The sequence below is a fragment of the Corapipo altera genome, unplaced genomic scaffold (genome assembly GCF_003945725.1).
Source record: "Corapipo altera isolate COAL_440 unplaced genomic scaffold, ASM394572v1 0, whole genome shotgun sequence".
In the NCBI taxonomy this organism is placed as follows: domain Eukaryota; kingdom Metazoa; phylum Chordata; class Aves; order Passeriformes; family Pipridae; genus Corapipo; species Corapipo altera.
The window spans coordinates 88,762,484-88,781,964 of record NW_020884872.1 but is presented as its reverse complement, the minus strand read 5'-3'; the positions used below and the strand labels follow the sequence as shown (position 1 = coordinate 88,781,964).

Genomic DNA, 19,481 nt, shown 5'->3' with positions numbered 1-19,481 from the left:
TAAGACTGGGCTCCAAAATCATGTTAAACACAGTAGGGAGAGTTTCTGTCAGAGATGGAGTTACAACTGCTCCATATTTTTCTTCCGCATTTTAATTAAAAAATTCTGTTTTCTTTCTAAATCTTCTTTCTGATTCTGTCTCTCTTTTCCTTCCTAGAGAGACCATATAGCAGCTACCAGAGCTGTCTGTGATATACCTACTTCTTCCCTACAGCCCCCAGGATTCAGGACGAAAGCATACAGAGGGATATAGTGATGTTCTTCTAAGAGAAAAGAATGGGATGCTGCTTTCTAGCATCCCTCATATCCATCCATGTTCAACAGCCTAGCAGTAACAGTGCTTGTCTCTGTAACAATATGAAATTGTGACAGGAGGAAGCAGGGGAGGAAGGGACAGAGTCCCTTACAGCTGCGATGTCACTAATGGACCAGAGGTCATATCTGTGGTGGGGGTGAGGCAGGGTGGAGAACTTGGGCTTTTGGAGAAATAAAGAAACAACCTCCGCAGTTTTCTGGTCCATTCTTTCCAGCCTTGTGGGCAGTGCTGAGTTACAGGGAAGAATACCTGCTTAATCTTGTCCGTAACATCCCAGCACACATCTTTCTGTGGTCCTATTTGCAAGGTAAGACTGAGGGTAGAAGTACTCTCAAAATCATTCAAAGCATTCTCTGCAGCCTGAATACTTTCGTGGCTTGGATTAGTGATCTTTCATCTTAGCCCACTCTTAGTAATAGCTCATGTATTTTGAAAACAGCTGAACTTGTGAGCAGTGAATGGAAATGCAGAATTGCAGCCTAGTTATGAGACTTTGCTCTGGAACAAGCAACCTCTGAAAAGGGAGAGGAGGCCCAGTAGGGGATGGAAAGAAAGAGTATTTTCAGTATCTAAATTTCCAGATTTTGTTGGGGATGTGTGTGTAACTTTCCATTATAACACCAGTGGTTGATTTCATCAGCTGTCACATGAAGTCACTTTGTTTGGACGAGAGATGTTAAAGGAGTATGGCTTTAGTTAGATGCAGCTGACTGCTTGGTATAGTAGCAGAAGGGTAAGAGGGGTTTGTAAAGGGTTTTTTTTCTCTAAACTCTATTCGTCCCATTGCTCTATTGAGACACCAGTTAGCATAATGTGCATTGGTATATGACTTTTGATTGAATTTCCAAGGTTGACAGTTTTTAACTGTTGTCAGTTTCTTTTCTGCAACTGAGCCAAGGCCTTGTGGTGCCTCTCACAAGGTCGGCCTTTGTTTTTAAGAAATCCGTATGTCTGTCACCTTGCCTGAAAGAGTGGGGAGGGGAAATGGAATTACGTTTTTCTCCTCAGTTTCATTGGCTGAGGTTAACGTCCCTTTGTGCCATACTGTTTTGCATCATCGCTGGTATGGAGCCCCTTCTCGTTTTTACACCGCCTGAGTTCGCTTTGTTTCCTTGGAAGTTTGGTTACTTATTGAGATGAAAGCAGCGTTGAATGTGTGTTACTGTAGACTGTACAAAAAGATGAGCTTGCTCTGGAAAGAATATAGCCAAAGCAGATGACAAGGTGAAAGGACATAGGGAAACAGCATGTCAGTAATTACTAGGTGTAACTCATCTGTGATGCAGTGACAGCAATCCATCATGCTGTAGAGTCTGTTCTATGGAAAGCTGCTAAAAATACCAAGGTTCTGTCTGTTGTCTGACTACTTTTCTTTGCATGTGTCCTGTTTATCAACCTCATACACGGAATTACTACCAGAGTCACACCACATTTGCAGGTAGAAGCTAAGGATGTCTCTTCTTAAACAGCTGATGTTACATCCTGGGAACTGACAGGAAGGGCAGCAGTGACCTACCTTCCCAGGCTCAGGTGCACAGTTTTCTTTGTCGCACAGGGAGCTCCCAGTGAACTACATGCAGCTGAAGATGCCAGCAACAAAAATGAGGATATAGTCACAGGAATTTGGCATTGAGGACCCTGTGCAGACCCACTTTCAATGACCAAAACTCACAAAGTCACATCAGGTCTCTGTGTTCAGTGGCAGCAAGCTCTTCCATGTGGGTTGGGCAGGAGTACAGTATAAGGGGAATACATTAATGATGCTCTGCGGGAAATTTTTTGAAGTGCTTGGTTTTGTCAGTACCTCCTGACGTCAGAGGAAAAAGAAGGAGCTCAAAACTTCTAACATGAAGCAGTAGCTGACTTTGAGCGTGGGGAAGGGGAAGAAAAAGAATGTGTTCTCAAGGCATGCAAATCTTGCAAAATTGCTAGTCATAGACATCATCCTTTAATTAAATTTCCATCTCTTTCCCTTAGCCCAAATGGTTTGTGTTTAATATCACTACATCCTGAGTCCTTTGGAGTGGAACACACAGTGGTGTCTTGTTTTGTTTGTGTAGAGCAGGCAAACAGGTGTGTTGCTTTGGTTACCTGGAGTTCAGCATCTTTTAATTACATATTTTCATAAGTATCCTTTAACAGATGTAACCCTTAGGAGCTAGAACAGTGAGTATGAGAAGCAAACTGGTTTGGAGGAATATGGAAGCAGATGTTATGATCCCAGAATGGTGAACGGCTTTGAGAGGTGAAATTCATGCTCATATGCAATCTGATCCTTTTTGTACAATTCCTGTCTTCCCCATTAGTTTTGGAAACCCTGCCAGTGTTTTGGAAGCACCTCCTCAAGGCAACAATGCTCCCCAACACTGAGCTTTTGATAAAACCTAGCCTAAACCTACATTTGTCTTTTGCACAGTAAGTGTGTTGGGTCATCACTGTTTGTTATTACCACCAGTCTGTCTGTGTGAAGTGCTCTTCCACCTCACCGGTCATGTTTTGTCACAAGCACCTAGTGCTGCAATGACTGGTGTTCGAATGATACCTTCCAAGGTGAAAGATGTGAATTCCAACATCCATAAGTCCCTTCTGACTGTGCTGGATTTGGATCATATTTTACCAAGTGCACTTTGGACCTAATAACTTAACGGAGAGTAGGAAACACTTATTAACTTGGAAAAAATTACACTCCAGATGTCTGAATCATATATTAGCAGATCCACCTCAAGGCAGAGATCACTTCTACTTATTTCTGTCAGTGTACATAATAAATATAGGAAACAAGATGACATATCCTACGACATCTCAATGGATCTAATTTATCCGTGGCTAAAACAGTCCATTTCAGTGGATATGATGGGTGAAAAACATCTGTACGAGGGTTATTTAGTTTTCTTGAGGCTCTGTTTCCCTCTGCTGGCATGGAGTTAATACTGCTGATTTTTTACTTTCTCAAAACCAAGCTTCTGAAGCTACTGCTTCCTTGTAATCCCAAGAAACATTTACACTTGGCCCTCATGATAAAAATTTATTCCTTACATCCAGTCAAAATCTCTTTCAGTTTAAAATTTGGCCCTGTTCCAGTGTCTCACGACCCTCACCATAAATAATTTCTTCTTAATATCTAGTCTAAATCTGCCCTCTGTCAGTTTAAAGCCTTTCCCCCTTGTGCTATCACTCCATGTCCTTGTCAAAAGGCCGTCTCCAGCTCTCTTGTAGCCCCCTTTAGGTATTGGAAAGTGCTCTAAGGTCTCCCTGGAGCCTTCTCCTTTCCAAGCTGAACAACCCCATCTCTCTTAGCGTGTCTTCATAGGAGAGGTATTCAACACCCCCCTCCCCGCCCCGTTCATCTCTGTGGCCTCCACTGGCCTCACTGCAAGAGGTTCACATCCTCATTATGTTGAGGGTACAAGAGATGGATGCAGCACTCCAGGTGGGGTTTCCTGGAAGTGGAGCAGAGCAGGAGAATCACCTCCCTTGACCTGCTGGGCATGCTTCTTTTGGTGCAGCCCAGAATACAGTTGGCTTTGTGGAAGAAAAAAGAATTTTGTGCCTGGACTATCTAATAGCCTTAAGCAAGCAAGGGTAATGAAACTATTTAAGTTAGTAAGCTAATGTGTTTTGAAATTTGAACATCAGAGATCAAGTAAATTCACTGGTTATGCATCTCTGCAGGGAGGGCAAGCTCTTGGCAGACCATCTGAGCAAGACAGCCTGTGTTTTCCACAAATGTTCTCTGCAGGTATATTTTGATTATTAGATGTGGGTTATCTAAGACCATCGCCGTGTTGAAAAGGCTGGTTCTATAAATTCAGCAACAGTACAACCTGAGATTAATTTAAGATGGTTTTCAAAGTGGATCCTAAAGCTGCCTGTGGTACCCCAAGTATTCCATAGATACTTAACTCTGAGGTGGGCTTCCTTGTGACCAGAGACAGTGCAGATTATCTTCCCTTTGTTCTCTGTAACAGAATATCTCAATATCAATAGAAAATACTTCAGAGGTTTCCATAGCTGATACACAGCATCTCTCAGTATGAGCAGAGTTCAGAGAGAAGGCAGTGCTCAGATAATGGTATCTATTTCAGTTTAACCCTGACGGCTCTGGGTTTTATGTTCTCTGTCCACACAATCACCAGAAGTCATTAGTGCTATCCTAAATGATAGTGTATTGCAGAATTTAGAATTACCGTTCTATCAAGATGAATATTCCTCAGCTCATATTGTGGAGCATTTCTGAATGACATCGACAGAAGCGGATTGGTTTACAGATACCTGGAGAATGCTACTGCAAAGCTCTTTTGTGCCAGAATTTACACTGCTAAGTGGAAATATTTTTCAAAGCTGAAAAGAAAGTGCCTTAGACAATCTTCACTTTCAGTTAGTCCAGAGTGTGTGCATTGTTAGAATCATTGTTAGAACCTATTTTACAGTAGGAGAGAGGTGCATTTGACAGCAATATCTGCCTGCTACTTACCAGTGCAGTAGGAGTCCAGTTTCTCAGACCAAACCTTTATTGTCTAGCCAGGAAGATTGCATCCCTATAGGACCCCAGGTCTTTCAGCAGTTCAAAAAACCATTGTTTAAACCAGTATTTTCTTCTTCAGTCTAATATTTATTAATGAAGGTGACTTCTTAATGGCTAGTATTTCAGATTACACAGACAAGCTATGTTGAAGTTTGCAGTCAAAGTACTCCATTCAGAGCCATGAAAAATAATCCCACATTTATCTAAAAAAAAAATGCTTTTAGACTTTCACGATGATCAAGACGTAGGAATGCCTTTGCTTTTAAGTTTGTTTTGTTTCATTACTTTTTTTTTTCTGGTGAGCCTAGTCATCCTGAAATGAAGCAAAACTGTCACACCAATGTAAATCGACATTCTAAGCCCAAAGGCTCAAACAGAACAAGATCCTTTAGCAGGCTCCTGGGTTATACCTTCTTTTGACAGCACAGAAAATTTGAATCAGAGGCTAACAAACTTGATTGCACATCCTATTGGAAGGGCTCATGCTATAAATAAGTTAAATCTTCCACAGCATGGCCCCCAAAGCAGTTTCAAGACGTGCTGCAAACTTTTTACCAGCTGGTTGTAGGGAGGGTAGTATTCAGAGGAACTCCCAACCCAGTGCACTGGCAAGACCAGGCTGTTAGCTCATTACCATAAGTGGGATCTACAGAAAAACAATGTTTGTTGTTGAATTCCATGGCTCATTGATCTTTTACCACTTTTTAGCAAGTGAAAATCCCATGACCTGTCTCCCTGTACTCAGCCCATGACTTCAACAATATATTCTAGAAAAATAAGAAATGAAATGAAGACAGAAGGGATTATTCTGCTCGTTACTGCTTGTAAGTGGAACACCAGAGTATGTTGGGTACACATTACCCCTGGGTACACATTACCCTTGATGCAGACCACTGCAGAAATCTTTCTAAGCCACAGTGTGTGTGACTCCTGTGCGTCTGCAGATGCTCAAGATGCCATAGCTGAACATACAGGCAGTTCAGAATGATTTCCCTGTTCCCACTGGTTTCTGGGCAGAGAGCTTGCCATAATCTACCTTGTCCTCACTTTTGAATAGTTTTCTCTTTCTTAGCTTCTGGACAAATACATATAAACTTCCCAGTAATTTCTTTCCCTGTTTTCCCTTTAGTCTCAGCCCTGCTGTTTCTGGTTCTTACGGGTTGTTGTGTGACCATTTGAAATCACTGCTTGTAGGCTGTCCTCCAGTCATCCCCTTTGTGTGCCTCAGGGGTGTTGCTTTTGACACTTCTGCAGTTGAATGTGGAATTTGCCTTTCATGTACTATCTGTATGGTAATGGAGAGAAGGAAGTGAGCATTCCAAGCATATCCTTCCTTATACCTTGCTCACATTTGCTTCTTGCTGTTGAAGCTACATCTATCCTCCTTTTGGAGTGCTGAAAAGGAATTTGCCAAGTTGCTGTGTGGGGATAGTACATGTGATGGGTTAGTCAGCACTAGCAAAGGGGCTTCAGCAACCTCTTAAACTCCAGCACGTTCTAAGTGAGCCTGTGCTTGTTTCCAAGCTGCAGTTCAGTGTGAGCGAGGTATAAGAAAGGACCACTAGACAATTTTGATGTTAAAATTCAACATCATGGTTCTCTATCTTCATACTTGGGAAAGCATGCAGCTTTTGGCAGAACCTTTCAAAGGATTTAGTGCAAGGAAAATGCGTGCCCTGGAGAATGTCACCACGGACCACTATCTGCAGCTGAAACCTGGTGGTTATGGTGAGGAACTGGCTTTAATGACATACTACAGTTTTGCTTGAGTTAACCTGGATTCACAAATCAGTTCTGGCCTGGAGTATCCTATCTAAGAAACAGGTTTTGCATGATCTGCATGTGTGCAAACACACACAATGGTTATTAAACACATGCACTGAACCCCATGTTTGCCCAGAAGCAAAAACTGGAGCCAAGATTATTGGATCTCCCCTTGGGAATCCCTTCTGAAACATCAACTGCTCAGCCCTTCTGTAAAGAGGGCATGTTTGCCCTTAAGGCACAACTGTATTAGTCACATTCCTCTACTCTGGAAAGCAGATGTTTCTTAGGAAACAAACTGCCCAGCAGTTCCTGGTGATCCACATTTCAGAATTTGAGTGGAGCCAGCTCTGGGCACAAGTCCCAAGTGCCAGGTATTTTGCTTAGTCCATTAACAAGGAGAAAGAGGATTATAGAAGTCCAGTAAAGACTTCTATAACAAAATACTCCCTTACTTTTTATTATCTGATGTTGTTCCCTTTTGTTCTTGTTAATTGATTCAGCATCTGAAGTCATTATTTGTCTAGTGCTGATCTCATTTTGCTTTGAGGCAGAGAAGTTTGCCTTCAGAGTTGTCTGATGGCAGGTAAGGGTATACTCTTAGAAGACTCTGTGTGTCCTTTTTTCCTCCCCTTTTTGCGTGTCTTACTTTGTGGACACAAGATGTTAAACGCAAATAACCAATAGTTTAAACATTTTCCAGTCTCTTCTATGGCCACTGCAGTGGATGTGAACAGAGTTTCAGAGCAGAGATCAGGTGGAGATGCTGGGGAACTGAACATGTAAAACAAGATGCCTGCCACTGGGTCAACAATTATCTGCACATCGTGGGAAGACCCTGGGAAATTATTACCAAGTTCCCACAGTTTATTTGCAGTCGTTCTGGGGCTCTTGCTTTAAAAAAATGAGGTTAAGCCTTCTGGGAAGGTTCTTGGAATCCCAGTTTGTCAGAAACTGTATTCAACCTTTTGCCTGCCGGATTTGTCTGCTGGCTTCAGAATATTGATACTCACAATTAAAACAATGCCAAACAGCATGCCATATCTTATACTTCCTTACAGCTTCCCATATACCAGAAGTTCTGAAGATAATTATGTTCAAGTCATCACCTTTGTTTTGGGAAGACTTGGCTTTTGAAGTCAGTAACTGAACCGAAGGCCTGTTAACATGGGAAGTGGGTTGCAGGAACAACGTGTGATGTTATTCTGGTAACATGCACTGTGAGGATGTGGCAGGGATGGGGGGAAGAGGACTACAACCTTAGAGCAGGTATGTCTCTAGAGTTAATTGCAGTATTCCTCTAGGCCATGTATGGGGAAATGCTTCCCTCTGGCTGCTCTGTAAGATTAAGAACAGCTCAGGCTTTAATTCAGGCATCCTCTGGAGACAGTAAACTCTGCTTAATCAGAGTGATGCTCTACTGAAAGACTTAACCCTTTAGGGATATCCATCCACCTAATTAGACTTAACATCATCTTTGCTCATGCCTTTGTGCATCTCAGTGTAGCTCTAGGGAGAAACAAGAATGATCATGACCTTCTTGAAACGTCAGTGTTACTTTTTGATGCCATAGGTCTAGTTTGTACATGTTTTTGCATGGGTCTTTGGCAAAAGTTTGGCAAACAAGGAATGTGTATGAATCTGAGCAGTTTGAAATTCATCTTACACCGTTCTGCTTGCATTCTGCTAAGGAGATCTGAAGTGGAGGCAGAGATGGTAGGAAATATGGAGAAGGCTAAAGGTAAAACATTAGAGAATGAGAAAATGCGGTTCAGGGAAAAAGATGTACAAAGAGCAGAGTCTTTCAGTTACACTGTAAGCTAAACATCCCATTTAATTGCTCCTGGCGTTCTTGGGGACCTCTGTCATGAAAGACACAAGTTTCTTTGAGTGGGACACACTTTGAATCAAGTGTTTTTAAAAAACTTCAGGATAGGACCACTCTTCAAATAATGAAGTGGCAATTTCTTAATGTTTTTATTGCATTTACCAGTATTGCTAAGAAGTCCTATTTTTAAATAGGATTTCTTGACATTTAGCCTGAATTTGCCATTACCCTTCAGCTTTACCTACTCTGCCTATCAGCTTTACTCTAAACATTTTTCTGCTGCCTTGATTTTAACAATTTCCATATAGTTTCTAGGTTGTGATTCTGCTTCCCTTTCTTGAAATTCATGCTCTTTTATGAAGGTAAAATCACATCAAGGCAAACAAAAGCCAGATCTATTGTAAATAGGTATAACTTTTATCTTCTCTTCTCTGGCCTTTTTGACTTTCATGTGTTGCTCACTGTCCTGACTCACTTCAAACTTGAAATCCTCAAGCAGCTCTGCCACAGCTGGCTGCATGTTAAAATAAATTACATTGTGGAACATGGCTTCATGGCAACTCTAAAATCGTAGGAGTCCTAATGACATGTCAGTGTACACAAGCTGAAACAAAGGAGATCATTTAAGCTGGACAGATATCCTAGGTATTTTACAAGATTCCAGGAGACACGCTGGAGACACCTTATGTGATCAGGGTGCCAGTGAAAAGGGACTGCAACCATTTTCAGAGCATCTTTTTGTTTGGGTGGTAGAATCAAGGAGGAGGAGTTGAAAAGTGAAGAGAAAGTCTCATAGAGCTGTTCATAAGCTTTTTTTCTTAAAAAAAAAAAAAAGTTATGTCTTCCTCAAAGTTTTACATTTAGAATGTAAATTTAGAATTCTGTATTGCAAAAATTCATGTGCACTAACAGCAGGCTTGTGTTTGAGTGACCTTTAGTAATCTCCACAACAGAATGCAGAGACCTCTACGGGGCAGCAGGGAGTGGCTGAAATTTACTGGTCTAGAGCATGAAAAAGGATTCTTCCATTTTGGGGTGCAGATTTAGAAGTGTGGTGTCCAAGCTCCCCTTGGGTACCAGACTTATTCCACATGGTAGTACATCTTATGTACTAGGTAATTAGATTAAAAACTTTGTGGCCGTGTGGCACAGAACATGCACACTTGTCCTACAGGTTCACGTTCATGGTGCTTTTCTTTTCTTTTTGATAGAGGAAACTTTCCTAGCAGGCTTCATGCCTCATCAGGCACCATCTGCAGTTGCACAGGTCTGGGAAACACCCAGGTATGTTCAGTAGAATGGCAGCTCTGTGCCCCAATTTATCTGAGTCAGAGGCATAATTGCAATAGCAGTGCCCCAAGCTGATACTAATATCTGTGGAACTATGGGTTTAGCCAAACTTTTCTCTATTGCAAAGCTAAACACCCTCTAAACAAGGCAATCCTTGGATTTTTAGATCAAAGGAGGAGAGGAAGAAGAGACTTTTGGGTATGCTGTAGGAAGGGATTGGAGGGTGTGCTGAGTGCCAGCTCCTTGGAAGAATAACTGCTGTCCTTTAGAGATGCCTTCAGACCAGCAGTACCGTGTGTATTATAAGCTGCACCTTCTGAACTCCAAAGTGTGTATCAGGACCAGAAGCTGTGGGCTGCACTGAGAGCATTTTACATGTGCAGTGGCTCTGTGCACTTGCAGTGAGATACATAGCTAATGTGGAGGCATAACTTAGCATGACAGCATTTTTTCCCATGGGTTTGGCAGTCCATGCAGCAAGATGGTCATTTGTTGCCCACGGAAGTAAGGTTGGCAGAGCTGACCTGTACACTATAGAGCTCTGCAGTAGCAGGTGTTGTCTGTGAATAGCAGGCAGACAACCCTGCTTCTTCACTTGGGATGACATTTGTGGGCTGGACAGCATGTTATGTCGTAAATTAGTAAGTGAGCTGAAGCATTTTTACGTATAAGCTTGCCTACAAGAAGAAGGACAAACAGGTAATGGCAGGTCAGCGTGTGTTCTCAAACATCCAGGAAGGGGAAACAATTCTTTTTAAATTAGAGCAATCATATGATCACGTGTTTCTTTCTTCAACTGAGTGTACCCATACAACAGCTGGTGGGGACTGTGTCTGACAACCTTACAGTGGGCCTCAGACCTTGAACTCTTCCCACGGTGCTTGGGACACTTCCCAGAAATCACTCTGCCTATATGTAAGGACAGGAAAAAGCAGAACATGCTGGTATGGGCTTATCAATACACAGAAATGAGCTTATTTCTGAAATTTGTATTTCTTGGTTCTTTAGCTATGGGTAAAGTATGTTGGAAGAGAAGCTTCCTTGTTATTAACTCTAACAACAACTTGATTTCCAAACATTTGTGACTGGAAAACTGCTGAAGTTGCAGTTTAAGGTTACAGTGCTGTGGAAACATGCAAGAAGACTTAAAAAAATAATAATCAAATAAAATCATGGGTCTAGTTATAAACATACATTCAGAATGTAAAACTAGGGACACAGACAACTTAAGTTGGAATCCTGGAGCTTCCAGGCTACTGTAACACCATCATGCAGAGGAGTGGGAAATAACACACATGCATCAATAAAACAGAGTTTTACTTTTACTATTTTGATCTCAGGAAGCATTAGACCTTCAAAATTTAAATATAATCTTGAGAAGAAGCTCGCTCTGAGCAGTGGAGAATCGCTTCCATTGTTCTCTCTCAACTAGCTGCAAATTTTTTGCATCCTCCCCTTTGAACAGCCTCGTTCCAGTAAGTGCTTTCCTCTGGCTAAAAGAGTCGTTTGTCCAGCTGCTGAACTACATGTTGTTTACTCTTTTCTTCCCCTGTTATCTTGCTGTCTTTGTGGGGGCGATTAGCATCTGAAAAGACTTCAGTCTGTCTCACATGCCCCATGCAGGGCGTAACAGTTACTGACAAAAATGCGAACTGTGCCCTGGCTTCACCACGATCAAACTGACATACTTGAAAAATTGGAGCTGTAAGGTCAGATCGAATTGATTTCCCGGTGACAAATCTGATTTCCCTCAAATCAAGGTATCTGGGAAAGAACCCAGGACATTGTGCTGTCCTAGATGAGGCAAGCAGTACCACTGAGCTGTCTGTTAAATCTTCCATAAACGAGCTGTCAAACCCATAGCTGTGATTCTGTGCTACTTCAGGCTCACTGGGAACAGCAGCCACAGCTCAGGAGCTGTTTTACCGAGTTTGGGCTGGTGAGTGTTAGAGCTTGGTATGCTATGAACACCTACATGGTAAGATACAGGAATTTTTCCTTCCTTAAGTACTTCACAGCTTTGCAGAGACGTTGGATGAAAGGTTTCATGACAAAAGAGTAGCAAAGGCACATGGAATACCACGTGAAGGAGGCAGGGAAGGAGGCTAGCAGCTTGGTTTGAGTAATCATATATTATCCTTCAATTAGGAGGCTGAGGATACGATAGGTGCCCAGTGGGTCTAGGTAGTTGGTTATAATGTGATATGGGAACCAGAAACAGCAGGTGGGATTTTTTCCAGGAATAATGGAGCCAAAGAGACTAAAGGAGGGAGAAGGTGGACATTTTTGTGATTTAGTATGACTTCTGTGGGCAGTGTAGCAAGGGTTTTGAAAAGCCACTAGCAGTCTTGTGCTGAGAACCTTTGATAGAACTACTTGAGTAGATACAATTTTCTCCCTTCACTTTCACCCTCCCTTTCCTGTTCTTTGTAAGGCAGAAATAGAGGAGAGAGGTAGTGAAAGTCTTCTCCTCTCCTTCCATTGCCACTGTTTTTTCCCTACAAGGGACAGCCATTCACTGCGACAGTGTCACAGAAGGCCAAGAACTGTAGTGTGACTGATACCCTTTGGAAACACTTCTTGTCCTCTCAGCTGGCTCCCCAGTGCCTGTCTCTTTCCATGCCTCACTGCTCACAGGCAGAGTGGTGATGAAGGAGGTGGCCCAGGCAGAAAGGTGACATAGGTGTGGTACCTCAATGGAGGCCTTGTTTCCATGGCATTGTTACTGGATAAGAGAGGAACAACCCCGATGTCACTGGGAGCAGCTGAGGGCCTCGTCTGACTGAAATTCAGAGATAACAGCAGGGCTCCTTCCCCCTGAGACATGGGGTACTTAGTGCTCTTACCATGTGCTGGACAGGTCCCCAAGCATTTGTTGCCAGAGTCTATCCGCTTTCCTGGGCCACTTCCTCTGTATTCCCTCACAAGCCTTGCTGGGTCCCTTTGACACCTGAGAAGGCAGGTCCAAGGTTTGGACAAGAAGCCAGCTGTGGATCTGGAAGGTTATCTTCAGAGTCATATTCCCCCTAGACGGTCTCTGTCCCCGCTAACTGGAACCTAAAGATGAATAGATAAATATGCTTAAACATGGCCAAGGTGAATCTCACTCTTCATAAGTCAGATTGTGGTGCTCTGGTGTCTTTTGACAGCAACTGATTTAAATCCACCTCAGCACAGGACTGCCGCTTAAACCGAAAGGCAACCTCTGCAGCATCAGAAGTGCTGTGATACTCAACAAAGGGCTGAGGGTATGCATCTTACACCTGAAACCACGGAGCTCTCTCTAAGTAGCTGCTTATGTGTCTGTATTTGTTTTCCTCTATTTTCTTTTCAGGAGGTACAAATAAGGATCCTGTGTATGAGTTGGGGACAACAGGTCCATACTACCAGAACAGCTGTTTATGACCTGCAGCCATAGCACAGCCCTGCCAGGAGTTGTCTCAAAGCCAAGGGCCTGTATTGGGTGCTGGCTGTGCCCAGGAGCAGGAAGTCTGAATGGATTATGATACTGACCCTGTGGACCTCTTCTTCCTTGTGAGCACACTGTGGTCATAAGTGGGTGGAGAACTTACATGTGTTGGAGAGAGGCAGTGGTAGCTGAAGCCAGGATGCTGGAAGTAATGACAAAACTGGTTTTAAATGCAGCTTCTGTGGTCTGTGCTTAGCTCAGACAGCCTTGGAGAGGATCACTAGATATAGTCAACTGTCTTATTTCACAGCATCCCTCCACCCCTTCCTGCTCTTGGTTCTCCTTTTCTACCAGGCATAGTAACTAGCTGTGACCTTTGAAGTTACCTTTTAAATATCCCCAGGTGTTTTTCTCTGCTACTTCACTTCTTGCTGTCTGATCTCACTGCATCTTCCGTGGCATTAATAGAGGATGAAGGGACTGGAAAGATCTCTAGAGAGGGGAGTTTTCAGCTGAACACATGTTGCATTTCTTTTCCAGGTGACGGGAATGACAGACTTGTTGTGGATGATCAGAAACTCCTTGACCTCAAGAAGGATGTTTGAAGTATGGAAAGTGGCTTACTAAGTAAAGGACACTGTGTCCTGTTGAGTGCAGGAACACCTTGGAATTAGAGGGCATCAGGAATTAGAGGGCGTGACGGAGGAAGGCATGTCTTGGTGGGCTAGGGAAGGATTCTAGGATGGAATAGGGTTAGATCTGTTTGATTAGACTCTGATTTCCTCCTCTTTTTGTCCTAGGTCTGAAGTTCTCTTTGTCCATCTTCTTTTCTTCTCTTCTTACTCTGTTCCCAGCCCTTTACTGATGGCTCACACCATGTTCCTTGGTGGAGACCTTGTTGCTGACAGCAGAGTTCAGGTTTTCCCTGTGCTTCAGTAATCAGGTGAGGCTCAGACCAAAGTAGGCTGGGGAGGTAAGAGAGATGCAGAAAGGGGAGGAAAGAATGGAAAAGACATTATCTGGCTTGCATTGTTCTGCTGAAGTAGTGGAAGAACTGCAGCCAGGCTGCTACCTGTGTCTTCTGGCTGGCTTATCTTTCCAATGCCTTCTTTCTTTGTCCCTGTTTGCTCCCAAGCCTCTTTCTCCCTGTTGGAGTCTGCTGCTGTAGGGCTTTCACAAGGGTGACAGTGAGCCTGCAGCTTAGGGCAACTCCCAGTTGGATGAGTGCTCTGCATGGTGCTGCAGGGCAGAGCCTGCTGCTCCCCAGGGCAGAGGATGAGCTCTGCAACAGCAGCTGTGACAGGCAGTGAGGCAGCAGGATAGGGGAGGAAAGATGGAAGGATTCTGTTGAGTTGTAGAAGGAGCTGAGCTGATGAATGGACAGGAGGTCTCTGTGCTGGGAAAAGAGTCACAAAAAAAGTCACAACTGCAATGTTTCCAAGGTCAACTGATGACAATTGAAGTGCTATGAATTATTTGCTTAAATACATTTCGATGAGAAATAAAAAGCTTTTATTTAATCAATTTCATCTTCTTTTGAGCTGGTAGCCTGTATACACTGAGCAAATATTGTCAACGTTGCCTTTTAAACCTATTTTTGTTACCCAGAGGTGTGTGCTATGGCTGTGCATGTTTGATCAACCCCGCTAGGTTAATGTTTTAGAGTCTGCACTTTTAGCAGTTTTTCATGACAAGAATATAATGAGATAAATATCAGGTTTTTCATTTCACAATTCATTCCTATATAGCTTAATGGAATCTAGACTTCAATTACTGCACAAAGCCCTCAGCACTTAAAATTTGTCGTTAAATAAAGCTACCTTAGATGTTTTGGATTCACTGAAGGTAAGCTTGTCTAAACATTTTTGACATTTACATGGATTCAATTTAAACAAGGCAAGATTTATCGCTCAAAAAATAATTAACTGATTGATTTTTTTCTCTTTTTCTGGTCAATGTGTTCCTCTGTGTTTCAGAAATCATAGAGCTTAGCTCCTCAGAACTAGTTCCTATTTGCAGATATAGAGAGCAAAAGCAATTTCCATGCTTTTGCAGTCCCCAAAGGCTTTTTCAGTTTGAATAAGCTAGTCAGTACTTTGAACCAGGTGAATAAATAGAAAAAAAGGAAATATTCTGTGGAGGCATGAACAGACTTCTCTTGTTAAAACCTGGCTGAACACCTTTGTAAAGCATTTTCTGGACATTCACTACTGACTTATACTTGCTCAACAGTCTATCTTTGAAACACTGAAGGATACATGTAGGGTTTTATTAACTTTTTTACATAATTACTTGACTGTATTCTAAAAGGATATTCAGAACTCAGCATATGTCTGTTGTCACCTTAAACTGACTTTTAAAAAATTTTCTTTTAAAGCCACACTGTTAAATAAACAACAAAAATTAAGAAAGCTTGAATTCTTAGGGATTTCTATCCTATCTGTCTGCACCTTTCTCCTTCATTGTAACCTTCCCTGTTTATGTATTCCCATCCTTGTGATCCTTATAACTCCATTTCTTGTGTTCCTGCACGTCTGGCTAGGGAAGAAGCAACACGTGTTCTGGCTGGTCGAGAACTATTTCTTTGTTCTCTGACTAACCAGTAGCCATCTACTGACTGGGTGGCCATGTAACTCCTGGTCACATGTAGCACAGGTCACTGCTGATCTTAAACAGCTCATCTTCAGTGGGAGATATGAATTCTGATCTCTCTTTTCTTTATTTAATAGTTTAAAAACTTGTTTTCAGGGAAAAGATGCACACACTCTAGCTTTCCACTTTCAAAGTGGAAGACTTTGAAACCTTCAACAAATTTGCTGACCTGTGATTAGATGATGCTAAAATTCTACATTTTAGAAATGGATTATCTTGATTAAACAATAACCTATTTGGATTCTGGAGGGTTGCAGTACATGGTGGGTTTATGGTATTAAAAAAGGTAAAGAATGGAGAGAGAAATCTGTGGGGTGATGGTTGGGTAGCAATCTATCATGTTTTGTCTGCAATGTGTCCCCTTTGTTCAGTTTTCTTGGACTCTTTGTAGGTGAATTCTATGTTTTCCTCCCAAAATGGAGGTTATCCCTAGGAAGTCAAGGAAGACCTTGACTGCTCTGTACCAGGAGTAAAGCAATTTCCAGTGTAGGGAACAGAATACCTTTCCTCTGTTTAATCAACCAAAATCTAAAGGTAGATTCCTTACAAACTCTTCACAGAATCACAGAATGGTTTGGATTGGAAGGGGCCTTAAAGATCATCTAGTTCCAACCACCCTGCCATGGACAGGGACACCTTCCACTAGACCAGGTTGCTCAAATCTCTCTTCAACCTGGCCTTTAACATTTCCAGGGATGGGGCATCCACAGCTTTTCTGTGCAATCACCCTCATCATAAAGAATGTATTCGTTATATCCAACCTGAATCTACTGTCTTTCAGTTTAAAACTTTGCCCCTTTGCTCCAGACCCTGCTAAAAAGTCTCTCCATCTTTCTTATAAGCTCTCTTTAGGTAGTAGGAGGCTGCTCTAAGGTCTCCCCAGAGCCTTCACTTCTCGAAGCTGAACAACCCCCACTCTCTCAGTCTGTCTCCATAGGAGAGGTGCTCCAGCTCCCTGATCAACTTGGTGGACTCCTCTGGACCTGCTCCAACAGGTGAATGCTGTTCTTGTACAGGTGTCTCCAGCTGGATGCAGCACTCCAGGTGGGGTCTCACAAGAGCAGAGCAGAGAATAATGCAAGTGAACAAGGCAAACTAAAGTTTGAAATTGAGCCTGTAAGTTTGCACGCTTATTATTTTTTTCAGTCCTGTAGTAGCAAAAATATCCCAGAATTGTTTTGTTGTTTGTTGTTTGTTTTTTTTTTTTCCAAATTAAAAACAAATGACTAACAAAGTTCAGCTCTTATTTTAGCATCAGATTTGGACTATAGTCTTGTGCCTTATGGCTTGCTCTATGCTGCTAGTACAAGGTGCTACTGAACCAGTCAACCAGACTGGTGCTTTGTGCACCTGTTGCTGGCACTGATGATGACCAGTGGGATGATCAGGCATGTTGTAGAGTTGTTGTTACACTCTAGTTTCTACATACAACACTCAAGTTCTGTGTAAAGACCTCAGGAAAGACTACAGGAAAAAGAGTTATTTGTGCCCTTTTGTGAAAACTGTGCAAAGGTACAGGTTTCAGGGTTCACACCTGTTCTTTGAAGAGAGATCCACAGCTTTGCCCATGGCTTGAGCATCTTCTTGTTTTGGTTTCCAAACTCCTGTGGGCCTTGTTTCGTAATTTTCCAAAGCTCAATTCCAACTAAAAAAATTAAATCCTGCAATCTAAAAGCTTGCACTAGAATTCTGGGCAAAAAATTAATGAGATTTGCAGCTCTTTGAATGATCTTGGTATAGGAGCCAAGCATTGAGAGAGGCATAAAACAGTTTACACTATGTTGCCTTCAAGCTTTCTGACCCAATCAGTTCCTGCTCCTTCTGCTGTGTTTGTCCAGGTGTGTTCTTAATTCCTGGCTTGGTTTTGGTGCAGTGGACAAATCTACTGTCAAAGTAGCAGAAAGAGGGTGCAGCAATCTACTTTGGCATTATGGAAAGATTCTTTCAAGGGATTCCATTATGTTATAGATGGTAGTCAGGTTGCAGAAACATTTTGGCCTTGCAGATTTTTATGAACCCTGCGTGGACTATGAAATATCCTTAATGCAAAGATATACTTTACTAACAAAACACAAGGAAATAAAATCTTATTGTCTTTGAAAATGCTACACAGTAGTTAGAGTGTGTGCATGTGTGTGCAAGAGGAAAACTGGAAATGTCGGTAATTAGTAGCATGAAGTTTGTGATTGGAAAGAAAGCAACAACGGAGGAGGTCTGGGGCTTGTATGAAGTTGGTGACAAGTGTCTAGAAGAGAATGAGGAATGATTCAGTTGCTTTGATGAATTATTCTGCACTACAGGCTCTCTTAACAGCTGTGATTCTTCAAAGAAAGTGATGACTTTCTCCTCTCTGCACAGCCTCCTGTCAAAGTGCTCTGCAGACATCAGTGCTTCTCTGGTGCTCTTCTCATACAGATCATTGATACTACTGCCTTTTGTTTTCTTCAAAGATATTAAAACACTAGAGTGATTTCCAAGGTCCCTGTTCTCACTCTGAACCATAGACAATGTCATCCATTAATCACAGGTGTGACCTTTACTAAGTCTTCTATTCTTCCTTTTCAAATTTTGATTCAAGTCATCTGTAGAGGAAAGGTACCTATATCGTTTTACATTGTTAGTATGCACTATGTCCTTCTCTCCAGCTGACACGTGCTTTCAGGAGGGATAGATCCCTTACTCCCCGTGGTCTCTTGGCTCAGCACTTCTACACAAAGGCCTTCTTGGAGTCCATTTAGAGAAGGAAACTGAAGAACTAGAAACTCTACACAACCATACTTTGCTTTCTCTATTGCAGAGACTTTGTCTGGATTTGTGACACCTGTGCAGCTGTCAGTCACTGCCTTTGATGCAGATCCTTCAAATATATGTTCCTGTGACCAAAAGCCAGGTCTGCCAAAGCTAAACAAGGAACACAGAGAGCACCTGAGCAAACACGGTAGCAGAAGCACGGTGGGACAGGGTCAGAGAGATCTCCCCAGTGCTGGCCTCAGTGGGTGCAGCTCCTATCAGAAGTCTTCCAGAATCTGGACCTCTCTGGCTATGATTACTGATAGATCTGGCTCATGCTTTATGAGGGAAAATTGTTTTTTAGACAAAAAATTTGTAAGTTTGCCTGTCAGGCTCTTTTCAGTGGTGCTGAGCAATAGGATAAGAGGCAATGGACAGAAACTGATGCACAGGAAGTTCACCTGAAGACAAAGGAAAAAAATTCTTTACTGTGTGGGTGACCACGCACTGGAACAGATTGCCCAGAGAGGCTGTGGAGATATCTCCTCACTGGAGATATCTGAGAACTGTCTCAACGAAATCCTGTGCAATGTGCTCTCAAATAACCCTGCTTGAGCAGAGAGGTTGGACCAGATGACCCCACTTGTGATCCCTTCCAAACTTACCTATTCTGTGATTCTCTGACTCTGTGATTGTTGTTCTCAGTAATGTGACCTCTTTCTTTGTGAAGGACACAGAGAAACAAGAATAGGGAGAATGTGTTCATCAAAATAAAAAGTGTCCAGTCTTCCTTGTCTAGGAGCCTAGGACTGATTTAGATGAACCCAAAGCTGATTTCTATAATCAATTGGGATATCTGGCCTCTGTCTAGTTATCTTGATCAGGTAAGCAGTGAAATATTCACTTGAGACAAACGCAATACTAGCTAGCACTAACAGCCCCTGTGCATAGTGGCATGGTGACAGAG

General features: G+C 42.4%; 1 protein-coding gene and 1 long non-coding RNA gene across 2 annotated transcripts in view; one reads left to right on the top strand and one right to left on the bottom strand.

Annotated features, from left to right (window-relative positions):
* Nucleotides 1-3,407: 3,407 nt before the first annotated feature.
* On the bottom strand, nucleotides 3,408-5,724 carry LOC113941410. Its single transcript, XR_003525679.1, has 3 exons — nucleotides 5,715-5,724; nucleotides 3,796-3,798; nucleotides 3,408-3,490 (listed from the first exon to the last, which is right to left on the bottom strand). It is a non-coding gene; the product is annotated as an uncharacterized LOC113941410 (long non-coding RNA).
* A 7,597-nt stretch (nucleotides 5,725-13,321) lies between these two features.
* Nucleotides 13,322-19,481, top strand: part of LOC113940152 (alpha-2-macroglobulin-like protein 1) — a 30,969-nt gene continuing 24,809 nt past the window's right edge. Inside the window, exons 1-2 of the mRNA XM_027631285.1 lie at nucleotides 13,322-13,340; nucleotides 13,673-14,075. The gene's annotated coding sequence lies outside the window, so the exon portion shown is untranslated. The remainder of the gene's footprint in view (nucleotides 13,341-13,672; nucleotides 14,076-19,481) is intronic.